This window comes from Vicugna pacos, chromosome 1, assembly GCF_048564905.1.
Source record: "Vicugna pacos chromosome 1, VicPac4, whole genome shotgun sequence".
Taxonomy (NCBI): domain Eukaryota; kingdom Metazoa; phylum Chordata; class Mammalia; order Artiodactyla; family Camelidae; genus Vicugna; species Vicugna pacos.
In genome coordinates, this window is record NC_132987.1 from 84,220,663 (window position 1) to 84,236,311 (window position 15,649).

At 36.7% G+C, this 15,649-nt stretch overlaps 1 long non-coding RNA gene across 2 annotated transcripts in view; it reads left to right on the top strand.

Moving 5' to 3' along the window:
* Positions 1 to 2,060: 2,060 nt before the first annotated feature.
* Positions 2,061 to 15,649, top strand: part of LOC140698040 (uncharacterized) — a 154,238-nt gene continuing 140,649 nt past the window's right edge. The window contains exons 1-2 of one of the 2 annotated variants that reach the window (XR_012075433.1): positions 2,061 to 2,192; positions 5,982 to 6,102. This is a non-coding gene — a long non-coding RNA (uncharacterized lncRNA). Of the gene's footprint in view, positions 2,193 to 5,175; positions 5,245 to 5,981; positions 6,103 to 15,649 lie in introns of those variants that run through there. The other variant, XR_012075432.1, reaches the window with a different exon arrangement.

Below are 15,649 nucleotides of genomic sequence, written 5' to 3' on the forward strand. Positions count from 1 at the left end.
TCATTTGTGCAGCAGAGGTTGGCAGAGATATCAAAGGACCCTTTCAAACTTCAAATTTTTGATACTACATAGAATACTAATCTAGAATAGAGCTTCTCAAACTATTTCATTAAATTTCAGAATTCCAGGGAGCTGACTTTCAGACTTTTAGTTGCTGTCAGTGTTCCCAGGACCTGTAATAGATGCATAGATTTTCTCCTGGTCCAGTTGACAAAACATGCCAAAGCAAGACTCCACCACTGTTGTGGGGGCCAGGAGAGGAACTCGTAAGGCTGATCTCTGAGTCTTGAGAAATTGTTTCACAGCCCTAGGATGCCATTTGGGGTGGGCAGCATGTAGACCTATCCTGTGCATTGTAGTCTGTGCTCACTTCCTTCTGTTTCATCTGCACATCATTTTGTCATCTTGTCTCTTTCCTCTACCATCCTCAGATTGTCTTTTGTTTTAAGGCTTGTACACTGGAAGGGTACAGATCTAGTCTTCCTTCCTGTCTTTCTCCTCAGACTCAAAATACCTCTAAGGGTTCTTTGAAAGAAAAATAACATGACCGTTTAGGATGTGTTTGCTTTGTGTCTGCTCCACCAGCAGCCGGCACTGGCCCAATCCTGCAATGAGTCTTTGGAGTCTAAAGCATGAAAAACAGCCCATAAGAATTTCAGAGACTCATAAAGTTTGTAAACTAATGATCTAGGCCTTTCATTTTCTTTGGAAAGGTGGCAACCCAAAGTTGCATGGAGCCAAAAGGAATTTTTAAGACACACACAAAAAAAATGCCTTTATTCAGGCTTCATTCCTTGAAATGTTAGACAACTTGTCACTCTCCAGTAAAAAAAAAAAAAAAAAAAAATCAAGAAGACCTCTGTGTATGGGATGAAATGGCCTTCACAGGGGCAAAAATAAGACAATCTAATCCATCACGAGATAGAATGACACCTAGGAGGCAATGGAGGAAGACATCTGCTGTGAGGGGAGACTGCATTGAATGGGGACAGGGCCAGAAAGACAAAGGAGAAACGACTCACTGGGGAGTGGTTAGAAGTCCTTTCCTCTCCTGTGTGATACAGTGGAAAAACCCAGAAGCACCAAGAGCTCAGGAGACAGATTTAGACTGAGAAATCTATAAAAGAAATAAAGAAGGAGCACCAAGCTAGAACCAGCTCTGGGACAGCCTAGGCAATCAACCATGGTCTGCTCCCAAATATCCCACCCCATTTTCTTAGTACTTGAAACGTCTGCTATCTATTAGTCACTCTTTTGGGTGGTGATATTATCTCTAGTTTGCAAATGTTAGAAATTACATTAATTAAAAGGGAAGAAAGAAAGGAAGTTTTAAACAGAAAAGCCTACATTAATTTTTCAAGTTATTTGCCACTTTGGAGATCTAGTACAGGAAGGTGTATTTCAATGGAGCCACTCTGTCACCTATTAAAATATAATCTAAATTCTCATATCGCTTATCACTCTCTGATAGTTTTCCTTTTTTCCCTTTTTATTCTTGTCCTTTATTCTTGCCTCCTTCTGTGAGTATCCACAAACACAGAAGCATATCTTGTTTCCCACTTCATACCCAGCACCTGGCACACTGCTGAGTGCATGATAAGCCCCAAAGAAATATTTGTTAAATTTGATGGGCGAATAAACGAATGAATGACGCAAGGAAAGAATAATGTGGGAAAAGATCTAGAGATGTGTGTTTGTGAATGTTTGAAAAAGATAAGGTGAAGTAAGGTGTTGGGAACATGGGAAAGAAGAGAAAAGTGAGGAATCTGAATGAATGGGTACCTAAAGTCAGAAGAGAAAGAGGGTTAGCAAAAATAAATTCCCCATTTTCCCCAGTAGCAGCCCTGGAAATAAATATACTGACTATGCCCTAATCTAGGGGTTGGAGAAGGGACTATTACTATATTTCAAAACTATTGAAAAACCCTTGGAATGAGTCATGAGCAGGGCCACTTCTGTATTTGGCCTGGGCCTCTACCAAAAATATCCTGGTTGCTTTGTAAGAAATGTTATAGAACTGGGTGCGCTGAAATGCCTGTTTTTAATTTACAGAAATAACAACCATTTTGCCTAACTCCATGGTGGTCCTTATTAAGCAAGTGCAAGCATTGAACGCTAGTGAAGCCCTGTCTACGAGCCTTGGTGGTGCTATCCGTGACTGTGTTTTGTCGTCACATTTTCCAAGATTATTAGTTGGGTATTGTGATTACTACAGTTTGGAAAAGTCAAGTTCTCTAACTATGTTTATTATACAGTATGTAAGATAGATGTTCATTCTTAGGAGACTGAACTTTTTCTCCTTTGAAGGCTCATGACTGGTTTCAGTATTTCAAAAGGCACCTCACAAGAAAGTCTTCCCTTTTGCTCATACTTCAGATTATATATTTCAATATAACTAGAAGAAATATAAGTTTTAGGGTATAACTGTCAAGTGAGTAATTTTCTGGAATAGATTAAATTCTACTCAAAATGTTTTGTTCATTCCATGGCAGTGCCACAGATACTGTATCAAGTGGTTGATTGCTCAATCTAACGGAACTATGCTCAGTCCCTATCATATCTGACCTGATTAATAGGTCCCTGTTGCTCAGTTTAATGGAACTATGTCATCCCTACCATATTTGACCTATTTAATAACCTCTGTCGACACAGTTGTTTACTACCTAAGTCCTGATACACTCCCTTTCCTGAGCTTCAGAACCACCATTTTTATCCTTCCTCTTTTTCCTTTACTGGCTGCTCCTTTGCTAGATCTTCCCCTTCTTACTAGCCACGAGGACTTGAATGCCTCAGGGCTCAGTTTTCCTCTCTTTCTTTATTACATTCACTGTATTTTCACCCAAATGTTATCCTTCAGTTTCATGATATTGAATACATCAGTGTTGCCTAAATTTGTATCTACCTTCCTGATCTCTTCCCTGAGCTCCAGACTCTTAAAATCCAGCTGACTCTTTGAAAGATCCCTTTAAATGGCTAATATACATCTCAAACTTATCATGTCTAAATTGGAACTTGTGATCTTCCCTAGTACCCTTCCCCAAATCTGTCCCTTTCCACATCTTCCTTACCTCAATAAACACCACTTTATTCTTCTACTTAGGAAAGGCAAAAATCTTAGTGTCATCCTTACTCTCTTCTCTCTCCTGTGCCTCACATTCAGTCTATCAGCAAATTCTGCCAGTGCTGCCCTTTGATTCCTCCCACCCTGGTTTACTCCTTCAGTGCTACTCACTTATATTCATATGGGTTCACTTATCCCCATACTTGCTTCATTACTGGTTTGACCCAGAGTGTGTTAGTGATACTTTTTAACAGCTAGGTCAGATCATGTTTTCCTCTATTCAAACCTTACTGATGGCTTCTCCGCATGAAATCCAAACCCCTCATCATTACCATGACCATCCAAGCCCAACGCAATCTGGCTCTCTACTGTCTCTCAGCCCATCTCAATTACATCTTCCTCTCATCTCTCCTCTCCCTCCCAGCTGCTGAGCTTCATCCTTCTGCTCCAGGTGGACTTGCCTTCTTGCAATTTTTGCAAGATCAAAGATGATTCACAGAAGAAAATGGTTCCATCAAGATGGTTCCACATTAAGACCTTTGCACTTGGGGCTCCCTGCACTAGAATGTTGCTCTGCCAGATAGCCACATGGCTCACGTTCTCATTTCCTTCAAGTCTCTTTTCAAATGTTACCTTATCATAAAGGCAACCTTTTCCACCCTATTTGAAAGTAACACAAACCCCTGCTATCCCTTTCGTTATTTGTCCCCCTTAGTTTGCTTCATTTTTTTTCATTGAAATTATCATCACATGGGCATTGATTTTTGTTTTTTCAATTTGTTTCCTGTCTCCCCTCACTGGGAAACAAAAATAAACAATATGACACTATGAGATCAGAAGCCGAATTTGTTTGGCATTGCTCTAACCCCAGTGTTAAAACAACCTGGCACATCCCTGGTTCTCAAAAAAATATTTGATGTGTTGAATTGTAATGGACCACATACAAAATGTATGTTTATTTAAGAAATTTCAAATTATAAAAAACATGAAATCTTAAATTCTAAGTGAGTTATTAATTAAGCAAACTGTAAAGGTTAATAATTCATATATTGAATAATTTATAACTTTAGAGTAAAAAAAATACTGACATCAGTTTCCCTCATGGGAAGATGAGGGTTCAAATTTTGATTCTACCACTTAACAGCTAATTAACACCTTTGGAAAGTTACTAATTTTCTTAGAGACTCAATTTTCTAAAGCGTTAAAACAGATGAGAACATTGATCTTGGTTGTGAAGATTATTCATATGTATTAAAAAATGGCATGGAACAGATGTTATTAGCAAGCAGTGGTAATAGTGATAGTTATAGTTTCTGCCTAAGTCACAGAGTAAGCAAGTGCTTCTTCTCTAGAAATTAAGCATTTCAAGAGTTTCATCAAGACATTTAAATGGGCTTCCCCAGAATCCCTGCCTGGACTGAGACCTAAAACAAAGAAAGATGGTGAGGGATGCAGCATGTCTCTGAGACCACTGAGGCCTCCACAATCTTGGAACTCTTTGTAGGCACGAACTTCATTCCAGGGTAGCCTAGGAGTCCCACTCTAAACCACTCCTGTGAAGAGAAGACCCAAGAGACCAGCTCACTCCCACAGTAATGCCAGAGTTCACTGAGATGGACTTGGAAATCTATCACACAGAGGACCTAAATCTGGTCCTGGGGGAAAACAAGGACCCAGTCCTCCAGTGCCTCTCTGGAGTGTACTCAGTGGACAGTAACTGACTGATCGAGTAAATGAAATATAGCATCTGTGTGAAATATGAAATAATATCTCTGCCACACATACCCAGAGTAGTCAGGAAATATTCCCTTCCAATAAATGTACAAAAGCCAGAGATGCACACTTCTTAAAGTTGTGCTTAAAGTTAGTTATTCCTTTATTTCATTTATCATCATTGCTTCCCATCTCAGTCCCTCTTTCTCCTTTAAATTCCCACTCCACCAATAAAAAGCAGAAAGCCACAGCCCAGTGCATCACCAATGTACACCTTTCAGAATGTGTGTTTTTCCCTTGTTAGATAGGTAGGTAACATATTAAGTGAAGTAAAATGGAGATCCTTAGCTGATAGTCAAAAAGAAAATGTTCCTCACTTCTCTTGACCTTTTCTTTTCCCTAGAACAAAGTACCAGCCTTAGTCAATAAGTGTTGATCTGTTCTAAGGGGAAGGCCAGAGAAGTTCCAAGGTAACCATATAAAACAAGCTGTTCAGGGAAAGAGGGTAGAGACATAGGTGTTGTGGTTTGATTTGATTTTAGATGGGGCTTGGGTGTATTGATGGGAGACCATTCAGTGAGCAGAGTTCAAGGAACCATTTCATCGAGTATAAATAACCCTGGCAAGGGTCATAAAAACTCCCTGGAAGGGCTTAACACTGCTGCCTGCCACCCCAAAGCCAAATTCTTTAAACACACACACACACATACACACACACACACACACACACACACAACTATGATTATAGAGTTACGACTTACACAGCAATGCTTCAGCCAGTCCTTTTACCTCCCTGAGTCAGTCACTGGAGGGCCAAAAATGTTCCGACTGCAAGGCGATGTGTAATACTGCTTTAGGCTTCACAGGACTGCCCAGGATCACCCTTGTCCAGGAGCCAGACCAAACTTCACCTGGCCAGCATCTCACAAGAATTAATGGTTTTTAAGAGAAGGTCACTGGCAGGCCCTTAGGAAATGAGATCCCAAGACCTGGAACTAATTGTCCAACAGAAGAGATTTCACATAGGGAACGAGGTACTTCCTTGTCTGGCTAGTAGAATATGTGGAGGGAACAGAGCCCAGGAATGCTCAAATGTTTTTGAAAGTCCTTTATGTGGTTTGAGTTAGGTGAAAGAGTTTTTTGTCTCTGATCACTTAGGATTAAATAAATTTCTACATAAATTTCGTTACCTTTTTTTTCTTCAAAGACGTTTTGTATGTTTACTGGAACTCTGTACCAAGAGAAAAATAAAAGAAGCACATATGGAAAATTCACTGCAAGTTTTTGGTTAAAAAGGGTAGAAGGGGCCTCTTTCACTAGTGGATACGGTAAGTATTGTTTTCTTGGTCATACTGGTGCCTATTAGGTACCTAAGTGACAAATAGAAAACTTGTTTTTTCAATTCGGATATCAGAGTTACTAATTGGAATGGCAAGCTCCTTGGAAACAGAACATTCATCTTCTGGCTTTCTGTAACTCATACATTGCCTGTCACAGTGTATGGATGTACTAGACACCCAGTGTATCTGCCATGAAATAGATTGTTTGGTAGATACATTGTATAAATCAACATATACAGAATGTTAAGTTCTTTTGACATGCCAGGACACAAAAGGAAGAAGGAACAGTCCTCTTTGTTCATATTTTTCCCTTCAACCCAGGTGTCTAGAGTGCCTTCTTCATGCCAGGCATTGTGGTTGGGACAGTGGCTCGGATATAAGCAAGGATGACACACATTTTTGCCTTGAAGAGTACAGAGTCTGACATGGGAAAGGGGACAGTGAAGTGGATCAGTAATTTCACCTAAAATTGTAATTCAGTATAAGGAGGACTAGCTGAGAGATACCAAGAAAATGCTGAGGACTTCATAAAGCTTTTTCTTGAAAAAAAACTCAGAAAATCTTCATAAACAGGTTACCTTAGCTCTTAAGAGTATTGGAAGTGGATACATAGTTACTTAGCAAGCACCCTTTTAGCTACTCTGTTTCTTTTCCCCCCAATTTTATCCCCTATTTTCTTTCTGAAAGTGGCAAAAGAGAACAAGGAAAGGGCACATGCTGCATCACACTTAAGAATTTGTCATGATCTGTCTGCAGACTACCAGATATCAAATAGCCCAGGATATTCCCTTTTTCTGAGACTTCCAGTATATTTAAAAATGAAAATATTGAAACATTCTTCTCAAAATTATAGAATATTTAAAAATATTTAATCTTTTAATGCAAAAGTGCTATGTAGTATAATTGCAATACTCATAAGAAAATTATGTTATGGTAAATATTTATCCATAGTATGCTCCAGGAAATAAGTCTCAGTAATGAGCACAAGTCCCACGTTGAACGATGAGTGTATTTATAAATTAATTTGAAGATTACCTAAAAGTTTAAATCTCAAATACCTTTATGAATCTGAGGCCTGGGTCCCACCCGTTGGTCCATTATTATGATAATTCCAAGACTTACAGAGGAGACCTAGTGAGCAGTCTGAAGAAAATTACCTTAAGGGAAGGATTCAAGTATAAATATGATGCAAAAAAAAATCAATATAAAACTGAAACTGAAATTTACAAAGCCTTGGGTATTCAGTGTTACCAGTTGGTGACTTATATCAGGAATATGGTATCAAAGTAGAGGAGGCATGCTGAGGAGAACATACTAGATTAGTATATAGTATAATAGATTGATAGTATATCAGCTCCTTAACACTAGCAAAGAGAATTCAGGTGCACATAAATAATACACACAGTATCAGCAATTTGTATACAGTGTCATATTTATATACTCAGATTGTTTAAACAATAAGGAAAGGATGGAGAATAAATGGCACGGTATGTACTATTCCTGGTGATCCTACAAGGCTCCTAGTGATCTCTCTCCAGGAGCTAGAACAGGCATCAAATCTGACTGCTACAAGGCGTAATGTTGACTCTAAAGGAAAAGATCTGTATCACTAAACTTGTTTTTCACTAAAGATAGAGTCTTTACAAATCCTTGCTGTTCTTGGGATAAACCATATGGTCTTTCAGAAGCATATTTGACTTTAAAAAAAAAAATCACTCTCTTACTTTTTCTTGGTCAATTCACCAGTCTTTTGTAACAAGAACACGTATTGGGTTTTATTTCTGTGTAAAAAATTATCCCAAAACTTAGTGGTTTAAAATAATGCATATATACCGTGTCAGTTTCTGGAGACCAGGACTCCAGGCATGGTTGAACTGGGTGCCTCTGGCCCAGGGCTTTTCACGAGGCTGCAACCAAGGTGTTAGCAGCAGCTGCCATCATTTTGGGGCTCCACTAGGGGAGGATCCATTTCCAGTCTCACTCACATGGCTGTGTTGGCAGGCATCAGGTGCTCACTAACTGTTGGCTACAGATAATTGCCACACCGACTTCTCCTTTGGACACCTCACAATATGGCAGTTGGCATCTTTGATAGAGTTGGAGGGGGTGAGTGTATGCCCAAGAATGAAGTCACAGTCTTTCACTGTCACCTAATCATTCATCACTATTGCAATATTCTATTTGTTACACATGGTAGCCAGCCTGCCCTCAAGGAGAGGGAATTATACAAGGTCATGAATACCAATAGGTGAGGATCTTTGGGGACCTTCTTAAAGGCTGCCCAGCTATTAAAAAGAGGTAGAAGTAAAATATAAACGATATTCTAACTCATTAGATGAACACACAAACAGACCTTGTGAATCTACGTAACTCTCCATCTGGATGGGCTGTTCCCCACTCCCTCCAAGTGATGTGAACTGTTGACATACATGGTAGTTTGAAGAGGAAGCTGGTTTCTCCATCATGACATCTGCAAAAGATGGGACCTTTTAAGTCAAATCCATGTACTAACACACTGACCTAAGGACGCTTGTGTACAAACAAATTATACTTCTAAATGCAATTACAGTAAAGTAAAAAAGTGCTAGATCTGTGCTTCTGATGTTTACACTATTCTCTAAAGACTATTAAATGAACTGCTGAGGAATGTGCACCATGGTGAAAAGAAAACTTGATTTTTTGCAGTTCTTGGCCTCCCTGTATTTATGTCTGGAACCTAAACACTGAGTAAGTTTAACTTATTGCTCTTTATTTCCTCTTTAATAAACACAGAGGGATGTAAAAAGGAAGAATGTATTTTCTCAGTTCCATCATGTTTCCCTATTCATGCCCCTTCTATTTCTCCTCCCTGTCTGCTGATCCATTCACCTCAGTAGAGTTCAAAGAAATTGAGGTTCTATTGTTCCATTTGAGTCAGTTTTACAAAAATGACCTTGCTTTCTGTGCAAGATTGTTTTCAATGGTAACAGTGATTTTATTAATAAGTAATAAATTCCTTAGTGATAACTTGACACCTGTGAAGTTTCGACTTTTAAACTCTCCCTCTAAGCAATGCACCAAAAGGAATTTCAGATCCTTTAACAATAGTAAAAGATACTTTTTCACCTGTTTCTAACTCAAACATGGTTTAACACATTTGCATCATTTTTTTCCAAAAGAAATACACTTTTGGATACAACTCAAAAGTACAGTTTCTGCCAAAAGGATAGTTTTCCACAGTATTTTGCACAAATTAAAATAGGATCTGAATGGTCTTGAGTGCATCTCAAGTAGTCTACACTTCTGTATTTTCTAATTCCAAATTTTAAGTTTTATTTGCGTCCTAGACACATCTGATGGATACTCCACAAGTATCTCAAAACCGAGATACTTCAAAATGAACTCATCCTTTCTCCTCAAAATTTCAACTCATAGAGCTGTATGGATTATTAGCAGTTACTCCATAATCCCAACTGTCTTAATTTAGAGGAGAAGTTCAAGAAGACCCACAGAATTTCAATGACTTGCTCAGTATATCTGGAATTAAAGACCAGCTAGGGTCTCCTACTTCCTGCTCCTTTATTCTTTTCATTCTTCTGTTTTTACTAGTAGCACCATTGAAAGCTCCTACTAAACCTCAATCCATCAAAGTAAAATTTAGCTCCGCCTCTTTACATATGAACTCACTTGCCAAGTCTTGCTACTCACATCTGGGTGTTGCTTTTATTCCTCTGTCACCATATTACTCGAGACTTTATATCTTACCTGGCACTATTGAAACAGTCTCCTAATTAGTTACCTTGATTTCGATTCTTTACCCACCTGGATGACAATTAGAGTGATGTCTTCCCCACAGTTTTGATCATGGCATGGAAGATTTCTAAAACCTTGAGTGTCTTCCCATTGTCAACTCAGGATAACATATTCTCTACCTCCTAGCATTCTGGACTCTTCATAGTCTAGCTCCTCAGAACATTCTCAGCCTTATCCCCTGTAGTTCAGTAGCACACGCTTCTCTGGCCAAACTGGTATATTCTGTTTACAGAAATTACCTCATACTCTTTCATCTCTGTTCAAACTATTTCTTTTGCCTTAAATAACACCTCTTTTTAATGTGGTGAAATCCTGCCCATCAACCCAACTAATGTGAGAATTGCTTTATCTGAAACTCATGGCACTGTTTCTCCCTTACTTGTTGCTCTTGGTATGTTCTTTCTAGCTTTAGAGTTCTATAACTGAACATTTATTTATTTATTCATTTATTTATTTATCCATTGAAGTATATTTGATTTACAATATTATATTAGTTTCAGGTGTACAGCATAGTGATTCAATATTTTTATAGGTTATACTCCATTTAAAGTTATTAAAAAATAATGGCTAGGTTTCCCTATGCTGTATATTGGATATATATGCCAATATATCCTTGTTACTTATTTATTTGATATATAGTAGTTTGTATCTCTTAGTCCCCTACCCTTATCTTGCCCCTCTCAACTTCCATTTCCTCACTGGTAACCATTAGTTTGTTCTCTATATCTGTCTGTTTCTATTTTGTTATATTCATGCATTTGTTTTGTTTTTTTAGATTCCACATATAAGTGATAACATAGAGTATTTGTCTTTCTTTGACTTATTTCAGTAAACATAATACCCTTTACATCCAACCATGTTGCAGATAGCAGAGTTTTGTTCGTTTTTATGGCTGAGTAATATTCCATTGTGAATTTGTGCGTGCGTGTGTGTGTGTGTATACATCTTCTTTATGTATATAACATCTTCTTTACCTGTTCATCTGTTGATAGACACTTAGGTTGCTTCCATATCTTGGCAATTGTAAATAATGCTGCCAAGAACATTGAGGTGCTTGTATCTTTTTGAATTCATATTTTCATTTTTTTCCAAATATATTCCCAGGAGTGGAATTGCTGAAGCATATGGTAGTTTTATTTTTAACTTTTTGAGAGCCCTCCATACTGTTTTGCCTAGTGAATACATTAATTTACCTTCCCAATAACAGTGTGTAAGAATCTGCTTTTCTCCACATCCTCACCAACATTTGCTATTTGTAGACTTTTTGATGATAGCCATTTTTACAGGTGTGAGATATCTCATTGTGGTTTTGATTTATATTTTTCTGATGATTTTCAACGTTGAGCTTCTTTTCATGTGCCTGTTGGCCATCTGTATACCTTCTTTGGAAAAATGTCTATTCAGTTCTACTGCCCATTTTTTAATCAGGTTGCTCATTTTTTTTATCTTGACTAGTATGAGATATGTATATATTTTGGATATTAACCCCTTATCAGTCATATCATTTGCATATATTTTCCCCCATTCAGTAGGTGGTCTTTACATTTTGTCATTGGTTTCCTTTGCTGTGTAAGTGCTTAAGTTTAATTAGGTCCCATTTGTTTATTTTTGCTTTTGTTTCTTTTGCATTAGAAGACAGCTTCAAAAAATATTGCTGTAATTTATGTCAAAGAGTGTACTGCCCATATTCTCTTACAGGAGTTTTATGGCTGCAGGTTTAATCCATTTTGAGTTTACTTTGGTATATGGCATGAAATTAGAGAAAATGTTCTAATTTCTTTTTTTTTTTTATGTGTAGCTGTCCAGTTTTCCCAGCACCACTTAATGAAGAGACTGTCTTTTCTCCATTATCTCTTCTTGCCTTCTTTGTCATAGATTAATCGACTATAGGTGCATGGGTTTATTTCTAGGCTCACTTTTCTGTCCTTTTGATCTATGTGTCTGGTTTTGTGCCAGTACCATGCTGGTTTTTATTTTTTCGGGGGGTTCTTTTTTCTTTCTTTTTTTAAATTGAAGTATAGTCAGTTTACAGTGCATCAATTTCTGATGTACAGCATAATGTTTCAGTCATACATATACATACATATTTTCATATTCTTTTTCTTTATAGATTATAAGATATTGAATATAGTTCCCTGTGCTATACAGAAGAAGTTTGTTGTTTATCTATTTTATATGTATTAGTTAATATTTTCACAATCTTGATCTCTCAATTTATCCCTTCCCACCCACTTCCCCCCAGTAACCATAAGTTTGTTTCCTATGTCTGTGAGTCTGTTTCTGTTTTGTAAATAAGTTTAGTTGTGTCTTCTTCTTTTTTTCTTTAGATTCCACATATGAGTGATATCATATGGTATTTTTCTTTCTCTTTCTGGCTTATGTCACTTAGAATGGCAATATCCAGATCCATCCATGTTGCTGCAAATGGCATTATTTTATTATTTTTTTATAGCTGAGTAGTATTCCATTGTATAAATATGCCATAACTTCTTTATCCAGTCATCTGTCAATGGGCATTTAGGTTGTTCCCATGTCTTGGGTATTGAATATAGTACTGCTATGAACAATGAGGTGCATGTATCTTTTCAAATTAGAGTTCCCTCCAGATACATGCCCAGGAGTGGGATTGCTGGATCATATGGTAAGTCTATTTTTACTTTTTGAGGAATCTCTATGCTGTTTTCCATAGTGGCTGCAAGAAACTACATTCCCACCAGCAGTGTAGGAGGGTTGCCTCTTCTCCACTCCCTTTCCAGCATTTATTGTTTGTGAACTTTTTAATGATGGCCATTCTGACGAATGTGGGGTGATACCTCATTGTAGTTTTGATTTGCATTTCTCTGACAATTAGCAATACTGAGCATTTCTTTATGTGCCTATTGGCCATTTGTATGTCTTCATTGGAGAATTGCTTGTTTAGATCTGCCCATTTTTGTATTGGGTTGTTTGTGTTCTTGTTAAGTTGTATGAGCTGTTTATATATTCTGGAATTTAAACCTTTGTTTAAATCAGTCACATCATTTGCAAATATTTTTTCCCATTCTTTAGATTGTTATTTTGTTTTACTTATGATTTCCTTTGTTGTGCAAAAGCTTCTAAGTTTAATTAGGTCTCATTTGTTAATGTTTGCTTTTAGTTCTATTGCCAGGTTAGAATACCCTAGGAGAACATTGCTAAGATTTATGTCAGAGAATGTTTTGCCTGTGATTTCTTCTAGGAGGTTTATCATGTCATGTCTTATATTTAAGTCTTTAAGCCATTTTGAGTTTATTTTTGTGTAAGGTGTGAGGGAATGTTCTAACTTCATTGATTTACATGCGGCTATCCAGTTTTCCCAACACCACTTGCTGAAGAGATTGTTTTTCTCCATTGTTTTGTTTTTGTTTTTTCAAACACCTTTATAGTGGTATGATTCCTGTACACATATTTCAGATGTACAATTTGATGAATTTTATTAAATGTATACACCAGTGAAACCACCACCACAATCAAGATAGCTAACATTTCCATTATTCCCCAAGAGGTGCAAATTTCTAATTCCCAGTTTATCCCTTACTACCCACTTTACCCCCTGGTAACCATTAGTTTATTCTCTATGTCTGTGAGTCTGTTTCTGTTTTGTAGATAAGTTCATTTGTGTCCTCTTTCAGATTCCACATGTAAGTGATATCATATGATATTTTTCTTTCTCTTTCTGCATTACTTCATTTAGAATGGGAGTCTCCAGGTGCATCCATGTTGCTTTCTCTGTTTTGTTTTGATTACTGTAGCTTTGTAATATGATCTGAAGTCAGATAGCCTGATACCTCTAACTTAAGTTTTGTTTTGTTTTGTTTTTCCCCTCAAGATTGCTTTAGCAATTCAGAGTCTTTTGTGGTTACATATAAATATTAGGATTACTTGTTCTAATTCTGTAAAAAAAAATGTCATGGGTATTTTGATAGAGATTGCATTAAATCTGTAGATTGCCTTGGATACTATGGGTATTTTAACAGTATTTCTTCCAGTCGATTAACATGGCATATCTTTTCATTTCTTTGTGTCATCTTCACCTTGCTTCCTCAGTGTTATAGTCTTCTGCTTTTGTTATAGCCTTTGTTTTAAAGTCTATTTTGTCTGATATGAGTATTGCTACCCCTGCTTTCTTGTTCTTACTATTTGTGTAAAATATATTTTTCCACACTCTCGCTTTCAGTCTTTGTGTATCTTTAGCTCTGAAGTGAGTTTCTTATAAGCACCATATCAATGGGTTTTGTTTCTTTATCCAATAAGCTATCCTATGTCTTTTCATTGAAATATTTATTCCATTGACATTTAAAGAGATTATTGATAGATATGTCATTACTATCATTTTGTTACTAGTTTTCTGGTTGTTTTTGTAGCTCTTCTCTGTTCTTTTCCTCCTGTAGTTTGATGATTTTCTTTAGTGGTATGCTTATGTTCCTTTCTCTCTAGTTTTAGTGAATCTGTTTTTTGTTTTTGATTTGTGGTTACCATGGGGTTCCTATATGTTGACCTATAAGAATATCTATTATTTTAAACTGTAAGTCATTTAAGTTCAAAGACATTCTTTTAAAAATCTACCTTTTAACTCTTTCCCCTACATTTTGAGTTTTTGATGTCATATTTTTCATATTCATGTCGTTTATCCCTTCACTGTTTATTGCAGTTATAGTTGATTTTATACTTTTTTGTCTTTTCATCTTTGTACTTGCTTGTTTATGTGGTTGATCTTCAGCCTTTACTATAGATCTGCCTTTATTATTGGGATTTTTCTAAATACTTATCTCTTATTGCAATCTTTTCTTTTCCACTCATTGAAGACCCTTTAACATTTCTTTTAGGGTCAATTTAGTATTGATGAACTCTTTTAATTTTTGCTTGTCTGATAAGTTCTTTAGCTGTCCTTCAGTTCTAAATGATAATCTTGCTGGATAGAGTAGCCTAAGTTGCAGGTGTTTCCTTTTTAGCACTTCAAATATGTCATGCTACTCCCTCTGGCCTGCAAGTTTCTGCAGAAAAATCAGCAGATAGCCTTATGGGGGTTCCCTTGTGTATCACAACTCTTTGTTTTTCTTTCGCTGTCTTTAGAATTCTCTCTGTATCTTTAATTTTTGCCATTTCAATTATGATAAAGTCTTTGTGTGATTCTGTTTGTATTCATTTTTTGGGACTCTGTGTTTCCTATACCTGAACATCTTTTTCCTTCTTCAGGTTCAGGAATTTTTACACCAAAATTTCTTCAAATGCATTTTTGACCCTTTTCTCTCTCTCTCTTCTCCTTCTGGGACACCTATCATATGGATGTTGGTATACTTAATGTTGTCCCACAGGTCCTTTAAACTGTTCTTTTTTTTAATTTTTTCCTTTTTACTATTCTGATTGGATGATTTCCATTATTCTGTCCTCCAGATTACTTATGCATTCCTCTGTATCACCTAGTCTACTGTTAATTCCTTATAGTGTGCTCTTCATTTCAATTTTTGAATTTTTCAGTTCTGACTGGTTCTTTTTTATATGTTCTAGATCCTAGTTAAAATTCTCACTGTGCTCATCTATTCTTTTCCCTCATTCAGTTGGAATTTTTATTACTAATGCTTTGAACTCTTTATCTGGTAAAGTGTTTATTTCTGTTTTATTAGTTGTTTTTTCAAGAAGTTTCTCTTGTTCTTTTAATTGAAACAAATTCTTCTGTCTTCTCATTTTGCTTAACTTTCTCTGTCTCTATGAAATTAGGTGATAC